This window comes from Lagenorhynchus albirostris, chromosome 2 (assembly GCF_949774975.1).
Source record: "Lagenorhynchus albirostris chromosome 2, mLagAlb1.1, whole genome shotgun sequence".
Lineage (NCBI taxonomy): Eukaryota > Metazoa > Chordata > Mammalia > Artiodactyla > Delphinidae > Lagenorhynchus > Lagenorhynchus albirostris.
Window position 1 is genome coordinate 166,664,751 of NC_083096.1, and position 13,443 is coordinate 166,678,193.

Here is a 13,443-nt window from a genome sequence, read left to right on the forward strand (position 1 = left end):
TAGTACACTTTAAAAATCAAAGAATAGTTGGTGTAGGGTACCACTAAGAAACATCCACTAGGTGGCAGTATACCTCTAGGTTTTTAACATGTAACCCAGCAGTTCTCAAACCATGGTACCTGGACCAGCAGTATCAGCATTGCCTGGGAATTAGTTAGAAAGGTGAATCTTTTGGTTCCACCCCAGACCTATTGTATCAGAAAGTCTGGGAATGGGGCCCAGTAATCTGTGTTTTTAAAAGTCCTCCAGGGACTTCGCTGGTGGCGCAGTGGTTAAGAATCCCCCTGCCAATGCAGGGGACGTGGGTTCAAGCTCTGGTCCGGGAAGACCCCACATGCCTCGGAGCAACTAAGCCCGTGCGCCACAACTACTGAGCCTGCGCTCTAGAGCCCGCGAACCACAACTACTGAGCCCACGTGTCACAAGTACTGAAGCCCATGCGCCTAGAGCCCGTGCTCTGCAACAAGAGAAGCCACCACCATGAGAAACCCACACACCGCAGTGAAGAGTAGCTCCCGCTCGCCACAACTAGAGAAAGCCCACGCTCAGCAATGAGGACCCAACGCAGCCAAAAATAAATAAATAAATAAAGTTATAAAAAGCCCTCTGGGTGATTCTGTTATGCTCTCAAGCTTAAGAGCCATTGATCTAGTTAAGCTTAGGTCTTTCTGTGATCCAAAAATGCCAGCATTACAGGCGTCAAAGTCTGGTGGGCTTTAGCCACAAGTATTGTGATTGAGAGACACTAAAAGGCACCCATTCTTAATATCTTTTATACTGGACTTTTCCCAGTGTCTAAAATGTCCCCCATTAATCGTGACTTAGGGTTAAAGTATAAAAAGCCCCAGAAGGAAGTGAGGAAGTGAACCTCTAGATCCAATATATTAACCATTATAATCCCATAACACCAAAGAACTATTTAGATTCTTGGGCCAAATCAGGCCCATCGGTTGTTTTTGCAAATAAAGTTTTATTGGAATACGGCCACACTCACTGGCATCTTGTCTATGGCTGCTTTCACACTGCAGAGGCAGAGTTGAGGAGTTGTGACAGAGACTGTATGGCCTGCAAAGACTGAAATAGTTACTGTCTGGTCCTTTACAGAAAAAGGTTTAGGTTTAGACAGAGTTATCTAGCAAGGCCTTGAGGGATTGGGTCACCAGACGCAGGACAGATGACGGACCCAAGGTGGGAGACCTTGAGTAGTAATATGGGCAAAAGTGTGAGGGGTGAGGAGAAGAAAGGAGGAGCAGTATGGGGGAGAGAAGGGGGCTGCGTGAGGGTTGCAGGGACACTGAGATGCTACAAATGCCCCCAAATCCAAATACCAGCCAGCAAATCTACTAACTAGAATAATTTTGACTCATCTGCAAATAACAACTATTTATTCATCTATAATCAGCTAAAATGATTCTTATGGGGACTTTTCATTCACTTACTTTCAAAGGACTTGGAGTGGGCAAGCAGGTTAAAAGTGCAGTGAAAAATAAGATGTTTGCTGATAAAACAGAATGGACCATGTTTGTCAGACCTCTTTCCATTTATTTCCATTCTCAGTACCAGCTATTAGGCTGGAATTTCTTGAGCAATGTTTCCATGCATTTTAAGCCTATTTTCTGGACAGTTTTCATGCATGGCATCTACTGGATTTCCACAACAGCACTGACAAATATACCTCAACCCTTCCACTTATTGAGAGAGGAAACGCTCAGAGAAGGCAGGTAACTTTTAGGTCAAATAGGTGGACCCTGGACTTGAAACCCCATGAACTAAGGGCGGCCTTAGAGCTGGGTCCACTATTTCGTGTTCCCTCTGTCTTGAATGTCTTTCTAATTGTGCCATTCTTGGTGTTCTTTTTATGAGCTGGCAGCTAGGCCTTGCAGTCTTATTTAAATTGTTATATTATTATCCTTCCTAGTAAGACTCTAATTAATTAATCATATAGAAATGGTTCCCTGTTTAGTCCATTAAGTTAAATGGAGGTCTTTAGCAGAGCCTTGTGTGAGGCGTGTTGGTCTCATTGGTGGCTCTGACCAAACATCTCAGAGACACTAGCCAGGGGCATCAAAGGCAAGAGGCCGGTATTCAGAACAGATGCACCTGTAACTTGCCACCGTTGGGCAACAGGAAGAGAATCAGACAAAACCAAGCTCCGTGGGCCAGGATAATTTGTGAGATCCTGTTCTAGGTCTTGACTTTCAGTGTCGGCCTGTGGAAGAACAAATTACCCCGGCCTGGGAATGGCCCCCCATCTCCAGCCTCAGACTGGCTTTGGCAGCTGGCAGAGTTCCTTTCGGTGAGCAGAGAATCCTACAAGGGCATCTGGAAATAGATGTGCCAGGGAGCACATTGCTCTTTTATTCTTTGGTGTTTAGTTTGTTATCTTGGGAAGTGTTGACAGGTGTACAAATCAGAATTAATAAGTGTGGGTGCCTTTGGAGAAACACCCGCCCTGAAGGTCTCGATCTCCTCCATCCTTATTTTTTTCAGGAGGTACTGAAGGCGGAGTAGCGTCATGGCTTATACAGCATCAGGTATGGGTAATTGGACACTTTCATGACCTAACACCCTCCGGCTTCCTTCCCAGTCCGGCCACACTATTGGAGGACACAGGTCGATGACATGGTCTTTAGGATCACATCACCTGGAGGTGAGGCAGCTCAGAGGACATGTTCCCAGGGGATTTAGTTACCTGTGAAACTGACCTCTTGGAAGGCTCCAGAGGACTTGTTCCCAACAAGTGACCTCCAGCCTGTATGGGTGAGAGGTGGACATGGAAGCTGATGACCTTGAGGGACCTGGGAGTCGCAGAGGTTGTCTGCTGGCTGGGCAGGTCCATGGGGATGGAGTGAGGCATGGGAGAGCAGCACACACTGATACAGTTTTCACAGAGAATGGACTGATGGGGGTAGGAAGATCACAAAACTTAAAAAAGGTGGAGAGGCTATAAGAAGAGGCCTAAAGATCTATTCCCTGTAGAGGAAACTTCCCACGCAGGAGCTCACTTAGTGTGTTTGCAGCCCCATGAGTGGGTGGTGTGGTTAAGGACCCAACCACCAGCCACAAGTCTTCTCAACTTGGCCTGTGTGCTGAAGCTCGCCTCAGAGGCCCAGGCTCCATCTTTCCCTCTCCCTGCGCTCCTGCCGTCTGTCCGGAGTCCCTGCCTGTCAGTTCGGGTCCCACATGGTATTGACCTTCTAATGGGCATGGCTTCGTCTGGCTGGGCCCCGCCTGGGAGAACTCTGATCTGCTGTGTCCCACATGCATGCCGGCCCCGTGGCAGTGTTCTGGATGCTTCCTGAGTGTGCAGAGAGCTGGCCAGGGTCTTTTTGGGGTCTCGGACTGGAGCCGGGCCCTCACGTTCCTGCCGCCTGGCAGAGCTGTCTCCAAACGCCTGTCAGCCGGTGAAGGCAGGAGTTGGGCACAACAGCTGCAGAAATCAGGCTGGGTCAAAAGAGCTCAGCTTGCAGATAAAAGAAAATTGCTTTGGAAAGAAACAAGCTACAAATAACTTATAATGACCAGAGCCGGGCCCTGACAGCTTTGCTCTGGGTTTAGTGAAACATCGCAAGATATTTTTCCAAAGCCCTGAATTTGGCCACACCTGAAATGTCCTTTGCCAAATGCTTTCCTCCTCACCTTAATTTTTAAAGTCGAGTCTTTGGAAGGCCATCTCCCCTGCAGTTTCAGATTCACTTATTCTTCACACGTCACGAGGCTATCTGGTGAGTAAGAGCTGTGAGTGGGAGCAGATTGTAGGGATCAGAGGCCAAAGCAGGAAAGATTTGGTCCATCCCCTAAGCACATCCCCCTACACAGAGAGAAATACATATTCCTCCATAATACATATTTCTCCAGAAATTCTTCCACATGGAGAGAAAGTTCTGGAAACAAGTGACAGGTTTGGGATCCTTAATGCAGGTGGGAGGTACCTCTTCAGTCACCCCTGGGGCACCGTAGTAACACGAAGGACCCTTTCTGGTGCCTGAAATCCTCTTCACTTTGCTCTTCTCTTGGATTCTAGAAATGCTCCGGAACCCAAACCCCAGACTCCCAGAGGCCTGTCACACAGTGAGCAGCTGGGATAGAGTTCACATTGATCATTTTCTTCCCCAACCCCTCCCCAGCTCTTCCCAGCATCCTGGCTTTTGGGGGGTCCTGACCAAACATCTCAGAGACACTAGCCAGGGGCATCAAAGGCAAGAGGCCGGTATTCAGAACAGATGCACCTGTAACTTGCCACCGTTGGGCAACAGGAAGAGAATCAGACAAAACCAAGCTCCGTGGGCCAGGATAATTTGTGAGACCCTGTTCTAGGTCTTGACTTTCAGTGTCGGCCTGTGGAAGAACAAATTACCCCGGCCTGGGAATGGCCCCCCATCTCCAGCCTCAGACTGGCTTTGGCAGCTGGCAGAGTTCCTTTTGGTGAGCAGAGAATCCTACAAGGGCATCTGGAAATAGATGTGCCAGGGAGCACATTGCTCTTTTATTCTTTGGTGTTTAGTTTGTTATCTTGGGAAGTGTTGACAGGTGTACAAATCAGAATTAATAAGTGTGGGTGCCTTTGGAGAAACACCCGCCCTGAAGGTCTCGATCTCCTCCATCCTTATTTTTTTCAGGAGGTACTGAAGGCGGAGTAGCGTCATGGCTTATACAGCATCAGGTATGGGTAATTGGACACTTTCATGACCTAACACCCTCCGGCAACAATGCCTTCTGAGTCAATTCCACTGGGGCTCTGGTGACAAACCACTCTGGTTGTGTCTGGTGGTTTACAGTGTCACCAGAGCCCTTTGATGGAATTGTAGCTGTTGCTCTGTGCCGTCATTGTCTCCCGCCTTTGTCTCTCTTGGCTTCTGGGCCTCTGTTTCTCTCTCTCTCTCAACATGGCATGAGCTGCCACCAAATTGGAATGTGTACTTGGGCAGCCTCTGTCCTGAGTGACCATAGGCTGGCATGTCTTGGCACAGGTGCCCTGGTGGAGCCAAACAGATGAATGGGTAATTAAACAGAGTGTTTCTTTACTGATGCTCATTTCCCTGGTTCCAAATTTATTGCTTAATTAAAGGGCGTTCACAGCCAGCCAGAGATGCTAGCTCTTTCTTTCCTTGTGCCAATGGATAGTTCATATAATACCCCCTTTTGCCTTTAATTCTCTCTCTCTCTCTCTCTCTCACACACACACACACACACACACACACACACACACACACACACACACACACACACACACACACACACACACACACACACACGGAGTCTTAGATCAAATAAAAGCACTGGCTTTTGGTAATTTGAGATTACTCCCTGGATAAGACCTGGATATTCTTTGCCCCAGCACAAGGCAAGAAGACTAGCGCTAGCTCCTCCCTTCAATGGCCATTTAATGGGCTGGCATTTCGGTCCAGGGAGAAAGGTGTCGAGGGGAGGCAGCCCCGACCACACTGTGGCTGGCAGGGCCGGTGGAGACACAGAGGACCCGACTTCCCGGAGGTTGCCCCCAGATCTGCATTGCCCCACAGGCTGTTCTCTGCTGCTGCCTTGGACGCCCTCCTGCCTCCACCGCACCCCCCATTGCCCTCATTCCTTCTGCTGCCCCATGCAAGATGAGCCTGTATGCTTTGGAACACAGCAGACTATTGTTCCAAAGACAATAAAAAAGATTGGGAAATGCAGTGGCTCCCCTGTGCCCCCAAGTTAGAATTTGACGTGTGTGTTCGAAATTCTCTGGCCATCTCGTGGGTCAAGGTAGGACAAGCGAGAAGGAACAAGAGAAAAAGGAAAAAGGGCTGCAATCAGGCACCCCAAAAATAAGATGAAAAGAGACAGCTGCTCCCTTAACCTCCTGTGACTGATTTAAAGCTTCAGTAGTAGCCCGCGTGGAGTTCTCGAACAGCGTCTGCCTCATCATCATGGCCATTAAGCCGAGCGCAAATGACCCGGGAGGGCCCTCAACCCGTCAGGCCGCTGTCACCAGCGTGGTTTATGGCTTCTGAGCACCAGGTCCCCCATGGGCAACGCGATCCCTTTTTCCCTCGCCAGTGAATCTGGACTTGTGAGCTCGTAAATTCAGCAGGGTTTCCCAGGGGCAGACGGACATCTCCGTGGTACGGGGTGAGGATTTACGGCTGAGTTACCGGGAGCCAGAGGTGACCAGTGGAAGCATTGGAGGGAGGATGCTGACTCACCTACCCAAGGCAGCAAAAGGTGCCCACGCTGGTGGCTCCAAAGGAGTGATGCTTTGTCAGCGTGATTCGTTACTGGGCCCAGCTGACATTTACGGAGGCACTCGGCACCTCCCGTCAGGGGGTTGAGCCAGGATTCAATCTCAGCCTGACTCCCTGGCCTGCCTCTCCCCACAGGGGCAGGTGGCTCCTCACTACTCACCGTGGGCCCTTTCCCTGCTGCTTCACTCCCTGGGCTGCCTCTTCTCCGCCTGGGGCTGGCTTTGCCCATTTAGGACAACCTGGGGCTGAACGTATCAACACAGAGGTGGACACCTAGGGTTCCCGATGGGCAGCTCACAGGCAGGGGCAGGGCATTGCCTCCTCTCACCCACCCAGATTGCTCCTGCTCTGTGCGAACGCCCCCAGTGTCCCCTGAGTGGTCCCCATCTCCAGTCCTCTGAATTCCCATCGTTGCTTGTATTCCTTTTCTGGAGCCCCCCTTCGAGGTTCAAATCCTCTCTCTGTCCTTACCAGCTGTGTGAACTTGGATATATTACTTAACCTCTCTGGGCCTCAGTTTTTCATCTGTAAAATAGGGGTTTTTACAGAGTGCCTTCGTCGTAGGGTTGTTGGGAGGATTACAAGAGAGAATCCCCACGTGTCTGGCCCACAGTCCGTGGTTGATAAATGTCAGCTTTTTATTGATGTTCTCATCACCGACTCACCTAACACACACCTGCCAGGCGTAGTGGTGAGACCACCTGCCTGGTGTCACTTTGAGTGTGTGTGTCTCATTCCTGGAAGCCCTCGAAGACTGGATCCCACCTCTGTAGCCCTAGACAGGCCCCCCCGTGTCAGAGGAACCACAGACGAACTTCAATTGCAGACTGACCAGGGCGGGACCAGGTCCCCCGAGTCTTGTATCCTGGGAGGTGTGTTGATCCGGCTTCTCAGGAGACTTGAGGCCACCTAGGAAACCTGTGTCCTGATAGTGACTCCAGAGGTGTTTAGCGGGGGAGGGCGTGATGATCTGAAAGGCTTCTCTCCAGCCTGTCCTGGGTGCTCTGGGGCCTCCCCAGTGCCGGTTCCCCAGGGTTGTCATGCTGCCTGCTCCCCAACTCCGTGATTTCACCATCCGGACCCTGCGTACCCCTGCCCCTCCTGTGTCTCCCGCTCCTCCCGGGCAGGGGGTGCCCACATGGCCCGGAGGTATGCCAAGCTCCCCTGCGGGGTGGGGTGGGCCGCTTGTGCTTCCTGCCGGCCCTCGCACACATTGTTGGTGTAGACAAAGGGAATGGAGTTTTGGTTTCAAGGTGTGATCCAACCCGGCACATCCATCAGGCCCTGCTGTCGCCCTCTTTCTTTTTCTCCCCTTCTCATTTCCGCTTTGGGCTGTGGAGGGGAAATAGCAATTGTGAAAAGGCCACTTGTCAAGATAAAAATCACAGTGCTCGACAGCGCTGCTGCCTCGGGCCGGGCAGCCCAGCCAAGTGCCAGGGGGCAGCGCTAAGTGTCGCTGCCCCAGGTGGAGGTGGAGCTGCCCTGCCTGGCTTGCAATCCCTGCCTCTTCCTGGCTGTGCCTCCTAATGGCTCTGTGCCTGTTTCCTCATAGGTCTAATGGGGATAATAATTCCTATATCACAGGACTGGAAAGACTGGAAGGGAGAATTCAACGAGTCCCTTCATGTAAAGTCCCTGGAGCAGTTCCTGGCGGAGAGTAAGCTCCCCATACAGCATGCTATTTTATCAGGAAGCAGAAAGGGGCCACGATTTTTGTGGGAAAGTCCAGCATCCACTGGGAGTTTGGATGGGAGCATTTGCACCCGGGATGGATGTTTCCAAACCCAGCTGTTCATCAGGATCACCCAGGGAACTTTAAAAACTTCATCCCGGGCTTCCCTGGTGGCGCAGTGGTTGAGAGTCCGCCTGCCGATGCAGGGGACACGGGTTCGTGTCCTGGTCCGGGAGGATCCCACATGCCGCGGAACGGCTGGGCCCGTGAGCCATGGCCGCTGAGCCTGCACGTCCGGAGCCTGTGCTCCACAACGGGAGAGGCCACAACAGTGAGAGGCCCGCGTACCGCAAAAAAAAAACCAAAACAACTTCATCCCACCAGAGTGTCTACTATTTCATTCATGGACGTGATGTTTAGAAGCTCAGGCTTGCGGGGGGTGACTGACCTGGGTTCTACTTTGGGCTCCTACCACTCAGAGGCTGATCACTGGACAAGTAATCTGACTTCACTGAGACTCAGTTTGTTCATCTGCAAAATGGGTACCCCTGGGGCTGCAGCCAGGATCCAGTGGGATGAGGTAGCTAATTCTGTGGTGACTTAGTTCTTCACTTGGTTCCTGGGCAAGGTACTGGGCTGCAACCATGAGAGGCAAACCCCCGGCCCCCCGGGACAGCAGACAGAACAGAGGCTGGGATGGTGGTGTTTCTCAGGAGTCCTAACTAGTCATGAGTTTAAAACACCTCATGGATGCCGGCACTCCTTTTGAGTTGCTGTGACCTGAAGACCAAAAGAAACCAAGGCCTTGGCTCTTCCCCCTGGTGGCCTCGCATCTGTCACACGCCAGAGGAGCCACTTTGGCCTGTGCTGCTCGCGGGCCCAGCAGCTCGAGAGCTGCGCTGGACGGCGGTGGAGGCCTGGCAGGCGCTGCTCTGTTCCCTGCGCGCTTCCCTTTGTTCCCCCACCAGACCAGATGCCACAATGATTACAGAGAGCAAATCCTCCTTAGGTTCTGTATCACCCAAGCAGGGTCTGTGTCTGAGGAACAGGAAGGCTGGTTCCCTAATCCAAATTAGATCGGGGTGGGGAGGGGGGCCGTGCGGGGCTGGCTGCAGGCCCCGCGCCTGAGGGTCCTCGGCAGTATGGCTCAAAGACGGGTCCCAGGGACCACCCGCAGGAGGGGGCATGTGAGCGCGTGTGAGAGGGTGTGAGTGTGTGAGAGGGTGTGAGTGTGTGTGAGGGTGTGAGGGTACGAGGCTGTGTGGGGCTGTGTGAGAGGGTGTGAGTGTATGAGGATATGTGTATGAGGGTGTGTGAGAAGGTGTGGAGGGGAGAGTGTGAGTGTGCTTTCGTGAGTGTGAGTGTATGAAAGAGTGTGGCTCCATGTTTGTGCACGCGAGCTGTGTGATAAAGTGTGTGAGTATGTGTGTGTGTGTGTGCTGAGGGAGGAGGGAGCTTGGTCAGAGCCCTCCGCTGGGGATGGGGGACAGAGAGGCCCTCTGTGGATTTTACCCACGGTTCCTGCAGGTCCCAGAGTTGCTCCCCCGTGCCCGCCGGCACCTGAGGTCCGGCAGCAGTGCTCCCTTTGTCCCCTCCTCCTGCCCCCTGCCCTGTAGGCTGGGGACGGATGTTCTCAGGCTAAGCTCTCAGGACCATCTCTCCTGTCCCCTCTAAGGGTGACGTGTTACATTTGCTCCCACCTACAGGGGCCCCTCACGGCCAACCTGTCACCTCTGCCCCCAGTGCCCACTGCTGAGTGGGCGAAGCCACCAGATCATTTTGCAAGTGGGTCAGGCAGTGGTGGTGTGGGTGCTTCTCTCTGGAATTCGTCGGGGGGCCACCCCCGGGTAGACAAGGGAGAGGCAAGCGTGGTGCCTGGGCGGGGGGGCCGGGAGAGCGGCGGAGCATCAGGACACGGGGGATGTGCGGGGGTGGGGATCTGGCTGAAGGGAAGCAGCCAGGCCCCCCAGACTTCGGGCCTTGTGGATTGGTAAGGGCCACCTCTCTCAATCTTGAGACCACTTGGGGTGACAAACTTCTTATTTTGCCAGTTGAGGATGTTAAAACTGTGGCCAAAAATAGACCACCATTATCATATCATAAAAGGAAGGACATTTTAAAAAAGGGAAGTGACATAGTCTCATGTTAAAGAACAGTATTTTCCAAGAAAGAACATTTAGTGACTTTCCTAGAACATGTTTTACCTTGGACCAGTGAGAGTCCAAGTGGGCAGAGAGTGGGGGGGAGGCAGGTTCTGGGACCCAGGGGTTGAAACCACTGATAGGGTGAGCACAACAATGAGGAGGGACCACCAGCCCTGCTCCTTCTGCCCTGGGTGCTGGGACATTGTGTGTAGCAGTGAGTCCGGGTCTGAGTCTACGGGAACTAGCGGGGGGAAAACAGGGTGGTGTGATACCTGAAACCACCTCAGGGGGTGGGGATGTCCAGCTTGAGGATGTTTCCCCTGTTCAGGTCCTATGCCATGACTTACTAGCTGTGTGACTTTGAGAAGTAACTAAACCTCTCTGGGCCTCCATTTTTTCATTTGCATGATGGAAGTGCCCATCTTCCATGGTTGTTGGAAGGATTAAATGAATTAATACACCAAGAGCCTCAGAATAGCCCCTGAGGCACAGAATTCAATCTGTGTCAGTTATTATTATTATTATTATTATTATTATTATTGGGGCTCAGTCCACCTTTTTGGACAAATCTCATGTGCAGAAGGATTCAGACCTTCTCTGTGTGGCTCTGGAGGACAAAGCCCACATGAATACATGCTGTGAGCCAGGCTATGTATCAGACAACTTTACACATGATATTACAGGGGGCTCTTATTTTTTGGGTGAGGAATCCGAGTCTCAGAGGGTGAACAATTTCCCAAGGTCACATAGCTAGGATGATGCAGGGCTGAGAGAGGGGCCAGGGTGGTCAGACTCCAAAGCCCCCAGTGTCATTTTGTAATGAGTCGTTGGAGCAGACTTTAAGTTTCACCTTATCGGGAATCACAATGTCCTGTTCAGGGCTGTCTGGTCAGCACCTTCTATAGTGCCTGGCACAGAGAGGGCACTCAGTCAATCTTCTGTGAATGAATGATGGGAGGTCATGAGTTCCCCAATGGCAGAAGTCTTCAAGCAAAGAGCTACCAAAGATGCCATATGTGCATTAGGGACCCACCGGGCATCTGGCCCTGGATTCTATGAGTCTGTGGTCAGACACTCAGGGCATGAGGGCCTTTCTGAAGTGTGTGCACAGCCAGAAGCCCCCTCACTTAATATTCAGAGGTGCTCAATCCCTCTGAGGCCTCCAGGGAGTAGCTGACTAGCTCCTTGTTAGGGACCCCTGCCTTAGCACAACCTGTATTGCCACCTACATCCGTGTCTGATAGGTGGATTCAGTCACCCTCTCCTGCTACCCAGCTCTGGTCCCACATCCAATCATGGGGCCTTGGGTCACGTGGACACTTTGTCTTCAGTGGCATCCTCCATCTTCTGCCCAGTGGTGTGCTGGTACCAGACCGAGATCCACTCCTTAAATCAGCAGGAATTTTATGAGCCAGCCATCATTATAAATTACATTATATAAGCTTACAATTATATTAAAAACAAGGACAAGAAGTATTCAAAACTCACCACTTCCTAATTATTTCCCTATATTTTGTTATTATCTATGGTCTTGAGGTTATTTACAGCTGTTGCATCTCTGGTGGAAACACTATACGATGCTACTGTGCATCTCTTCCCAAGCCTGTGCCCAAAGACTTCACATTAGTAGTTTGATGTTGGCCGTGGTGAGAGTATTCATACCCCAGAAATCGGCGAACACTGCAACCAGGATGGCCCCACCCCAGGAGCCGGTTGTTAAACACTCACCAGCTCACCTCTGTTTCTACCTGTACCAACAGGAATTTAGGGTTTAGGAATCTTATCGACGGGGGAGGGGAGGGTAGGTGACGAGGCCCCAGAGAAGCGCTCAGGATTGGGAACCTACCGGGCTTCACCCAAACATTTTTATTTCCAGCTTCCTGGACACTATTTTATTGTGTTAAAATCATTTTTCCCCCTCCTTGCCTTCACTTAGAAATAAATTTGAGTTGGGCCTCTAGCAGGCAGCATGCCTTACATTCTGCACCCTGATTTCATTTCTAGCATTTTTTAGTTTTCTACTTGTACTTCCTCTTTGCTTTGTCTCCCCTTCTCCTTTTGCCAGTAAATTGTTTTACAGCTTTTTTGCGGTATAATTGACATGGAGTGAGCCGCACGTATTGAAAGCGTACAGTTTGACTTCTAACATATGAACGCATCTGTTAAACCATTGCCACAATCAAGATACTGATCATATCCATCACCTCTGAAGGTTCCCTTGGTAATCCATCCCTCCCATTCTCCAGGTTACCACTGACTTGCTTTCTATTACTATTGATTAGTTTGCATTTTTAGAATTTTGTATAAATGAAATCTGTAGTATGTACTTTTTTTCTTTTTGAGTCTGATTTTTTTCACTTAGTATAATGTCTTTTTGACATTATTAGGGCTCTCAGGAAGAAAAGTGAGCCTGAGAAAGCCAGGGTCTTACTTCCACCATCCTCAAACTCTCAGGACTCTTTAATTGGATCGCTCATCTCCCCTGTGGACCTGAAGGGGATGCTGGGTTGGGGTGGGGGGCACTTTAGATTCTTACTAAATTCAACGCTGCCCAACTCTTCCCCCAGCCTCTGCCAGTGTTGATGCTGTCATAGATCACAGACCTGTGAGCTGCCAGCTGAGAAGGCCCTGGTCAAGGTGATGGTTTCCTCCTGTGATGTGTGAAAAGTCCTAATCAGGTTTCTATACCCCCCAAGTCAGCTGGTGACCCTTGTCCTCAGACTCAACAGGCACATTAAATTATGAAACATGCCCCCCACCCAGCCTAACAAACTCCAGCATCCAGACAACTTGGTTAGAGGGGAAGCACTTTTGCAGAGGACTTGGAAGGGGGCTGTGGGCCTGTGGCTGTGCTCAGAGGCCTTGTAGTGCTGACCTTTCTGTGCTGTGCTTGATGGTGAGACTGTGTGTGTGTGTGTGTGTGGCAGGGGATGGGCAGTCAAGAGGACTTTCCTGTTTGGAGTGACCAAATACATCTGATTCGGACATGGGACATGGTGGGGTTTCGGGAGAATGGGTCGGGAGGGAGTGGGGAGACGGGTGAGGGTTCCGTGGGCAGGCTGGTTGAAGGAACTCCACTGCATGGCTCCTGCCCCTCGGGATGGGTGCAGGGACTACGGATTCTCCAACTCTGCTGAACCCTGAAGTGTGCGGTCCCTCCGGGTGCCTAACAAACAAGCCAGGCCAGCGAAGGCCCCCTCCTGCCCTTGACGTGTGATAACAGATGTGTGTTCCCGGAGACATGCAGACTCAGAAGGAAGCTGATTTTCAAGATGAGTCCGTTTGTCTTGTCTCCCTGCCTCTGCAACTGCAGCTTTTCATTTATGTGCTGGTGACTGGGGCAGAGGTGGGAGGTGAGGGAGGACACTGGGGAGGGAAGAATAATAGAAAAAAGAAGATT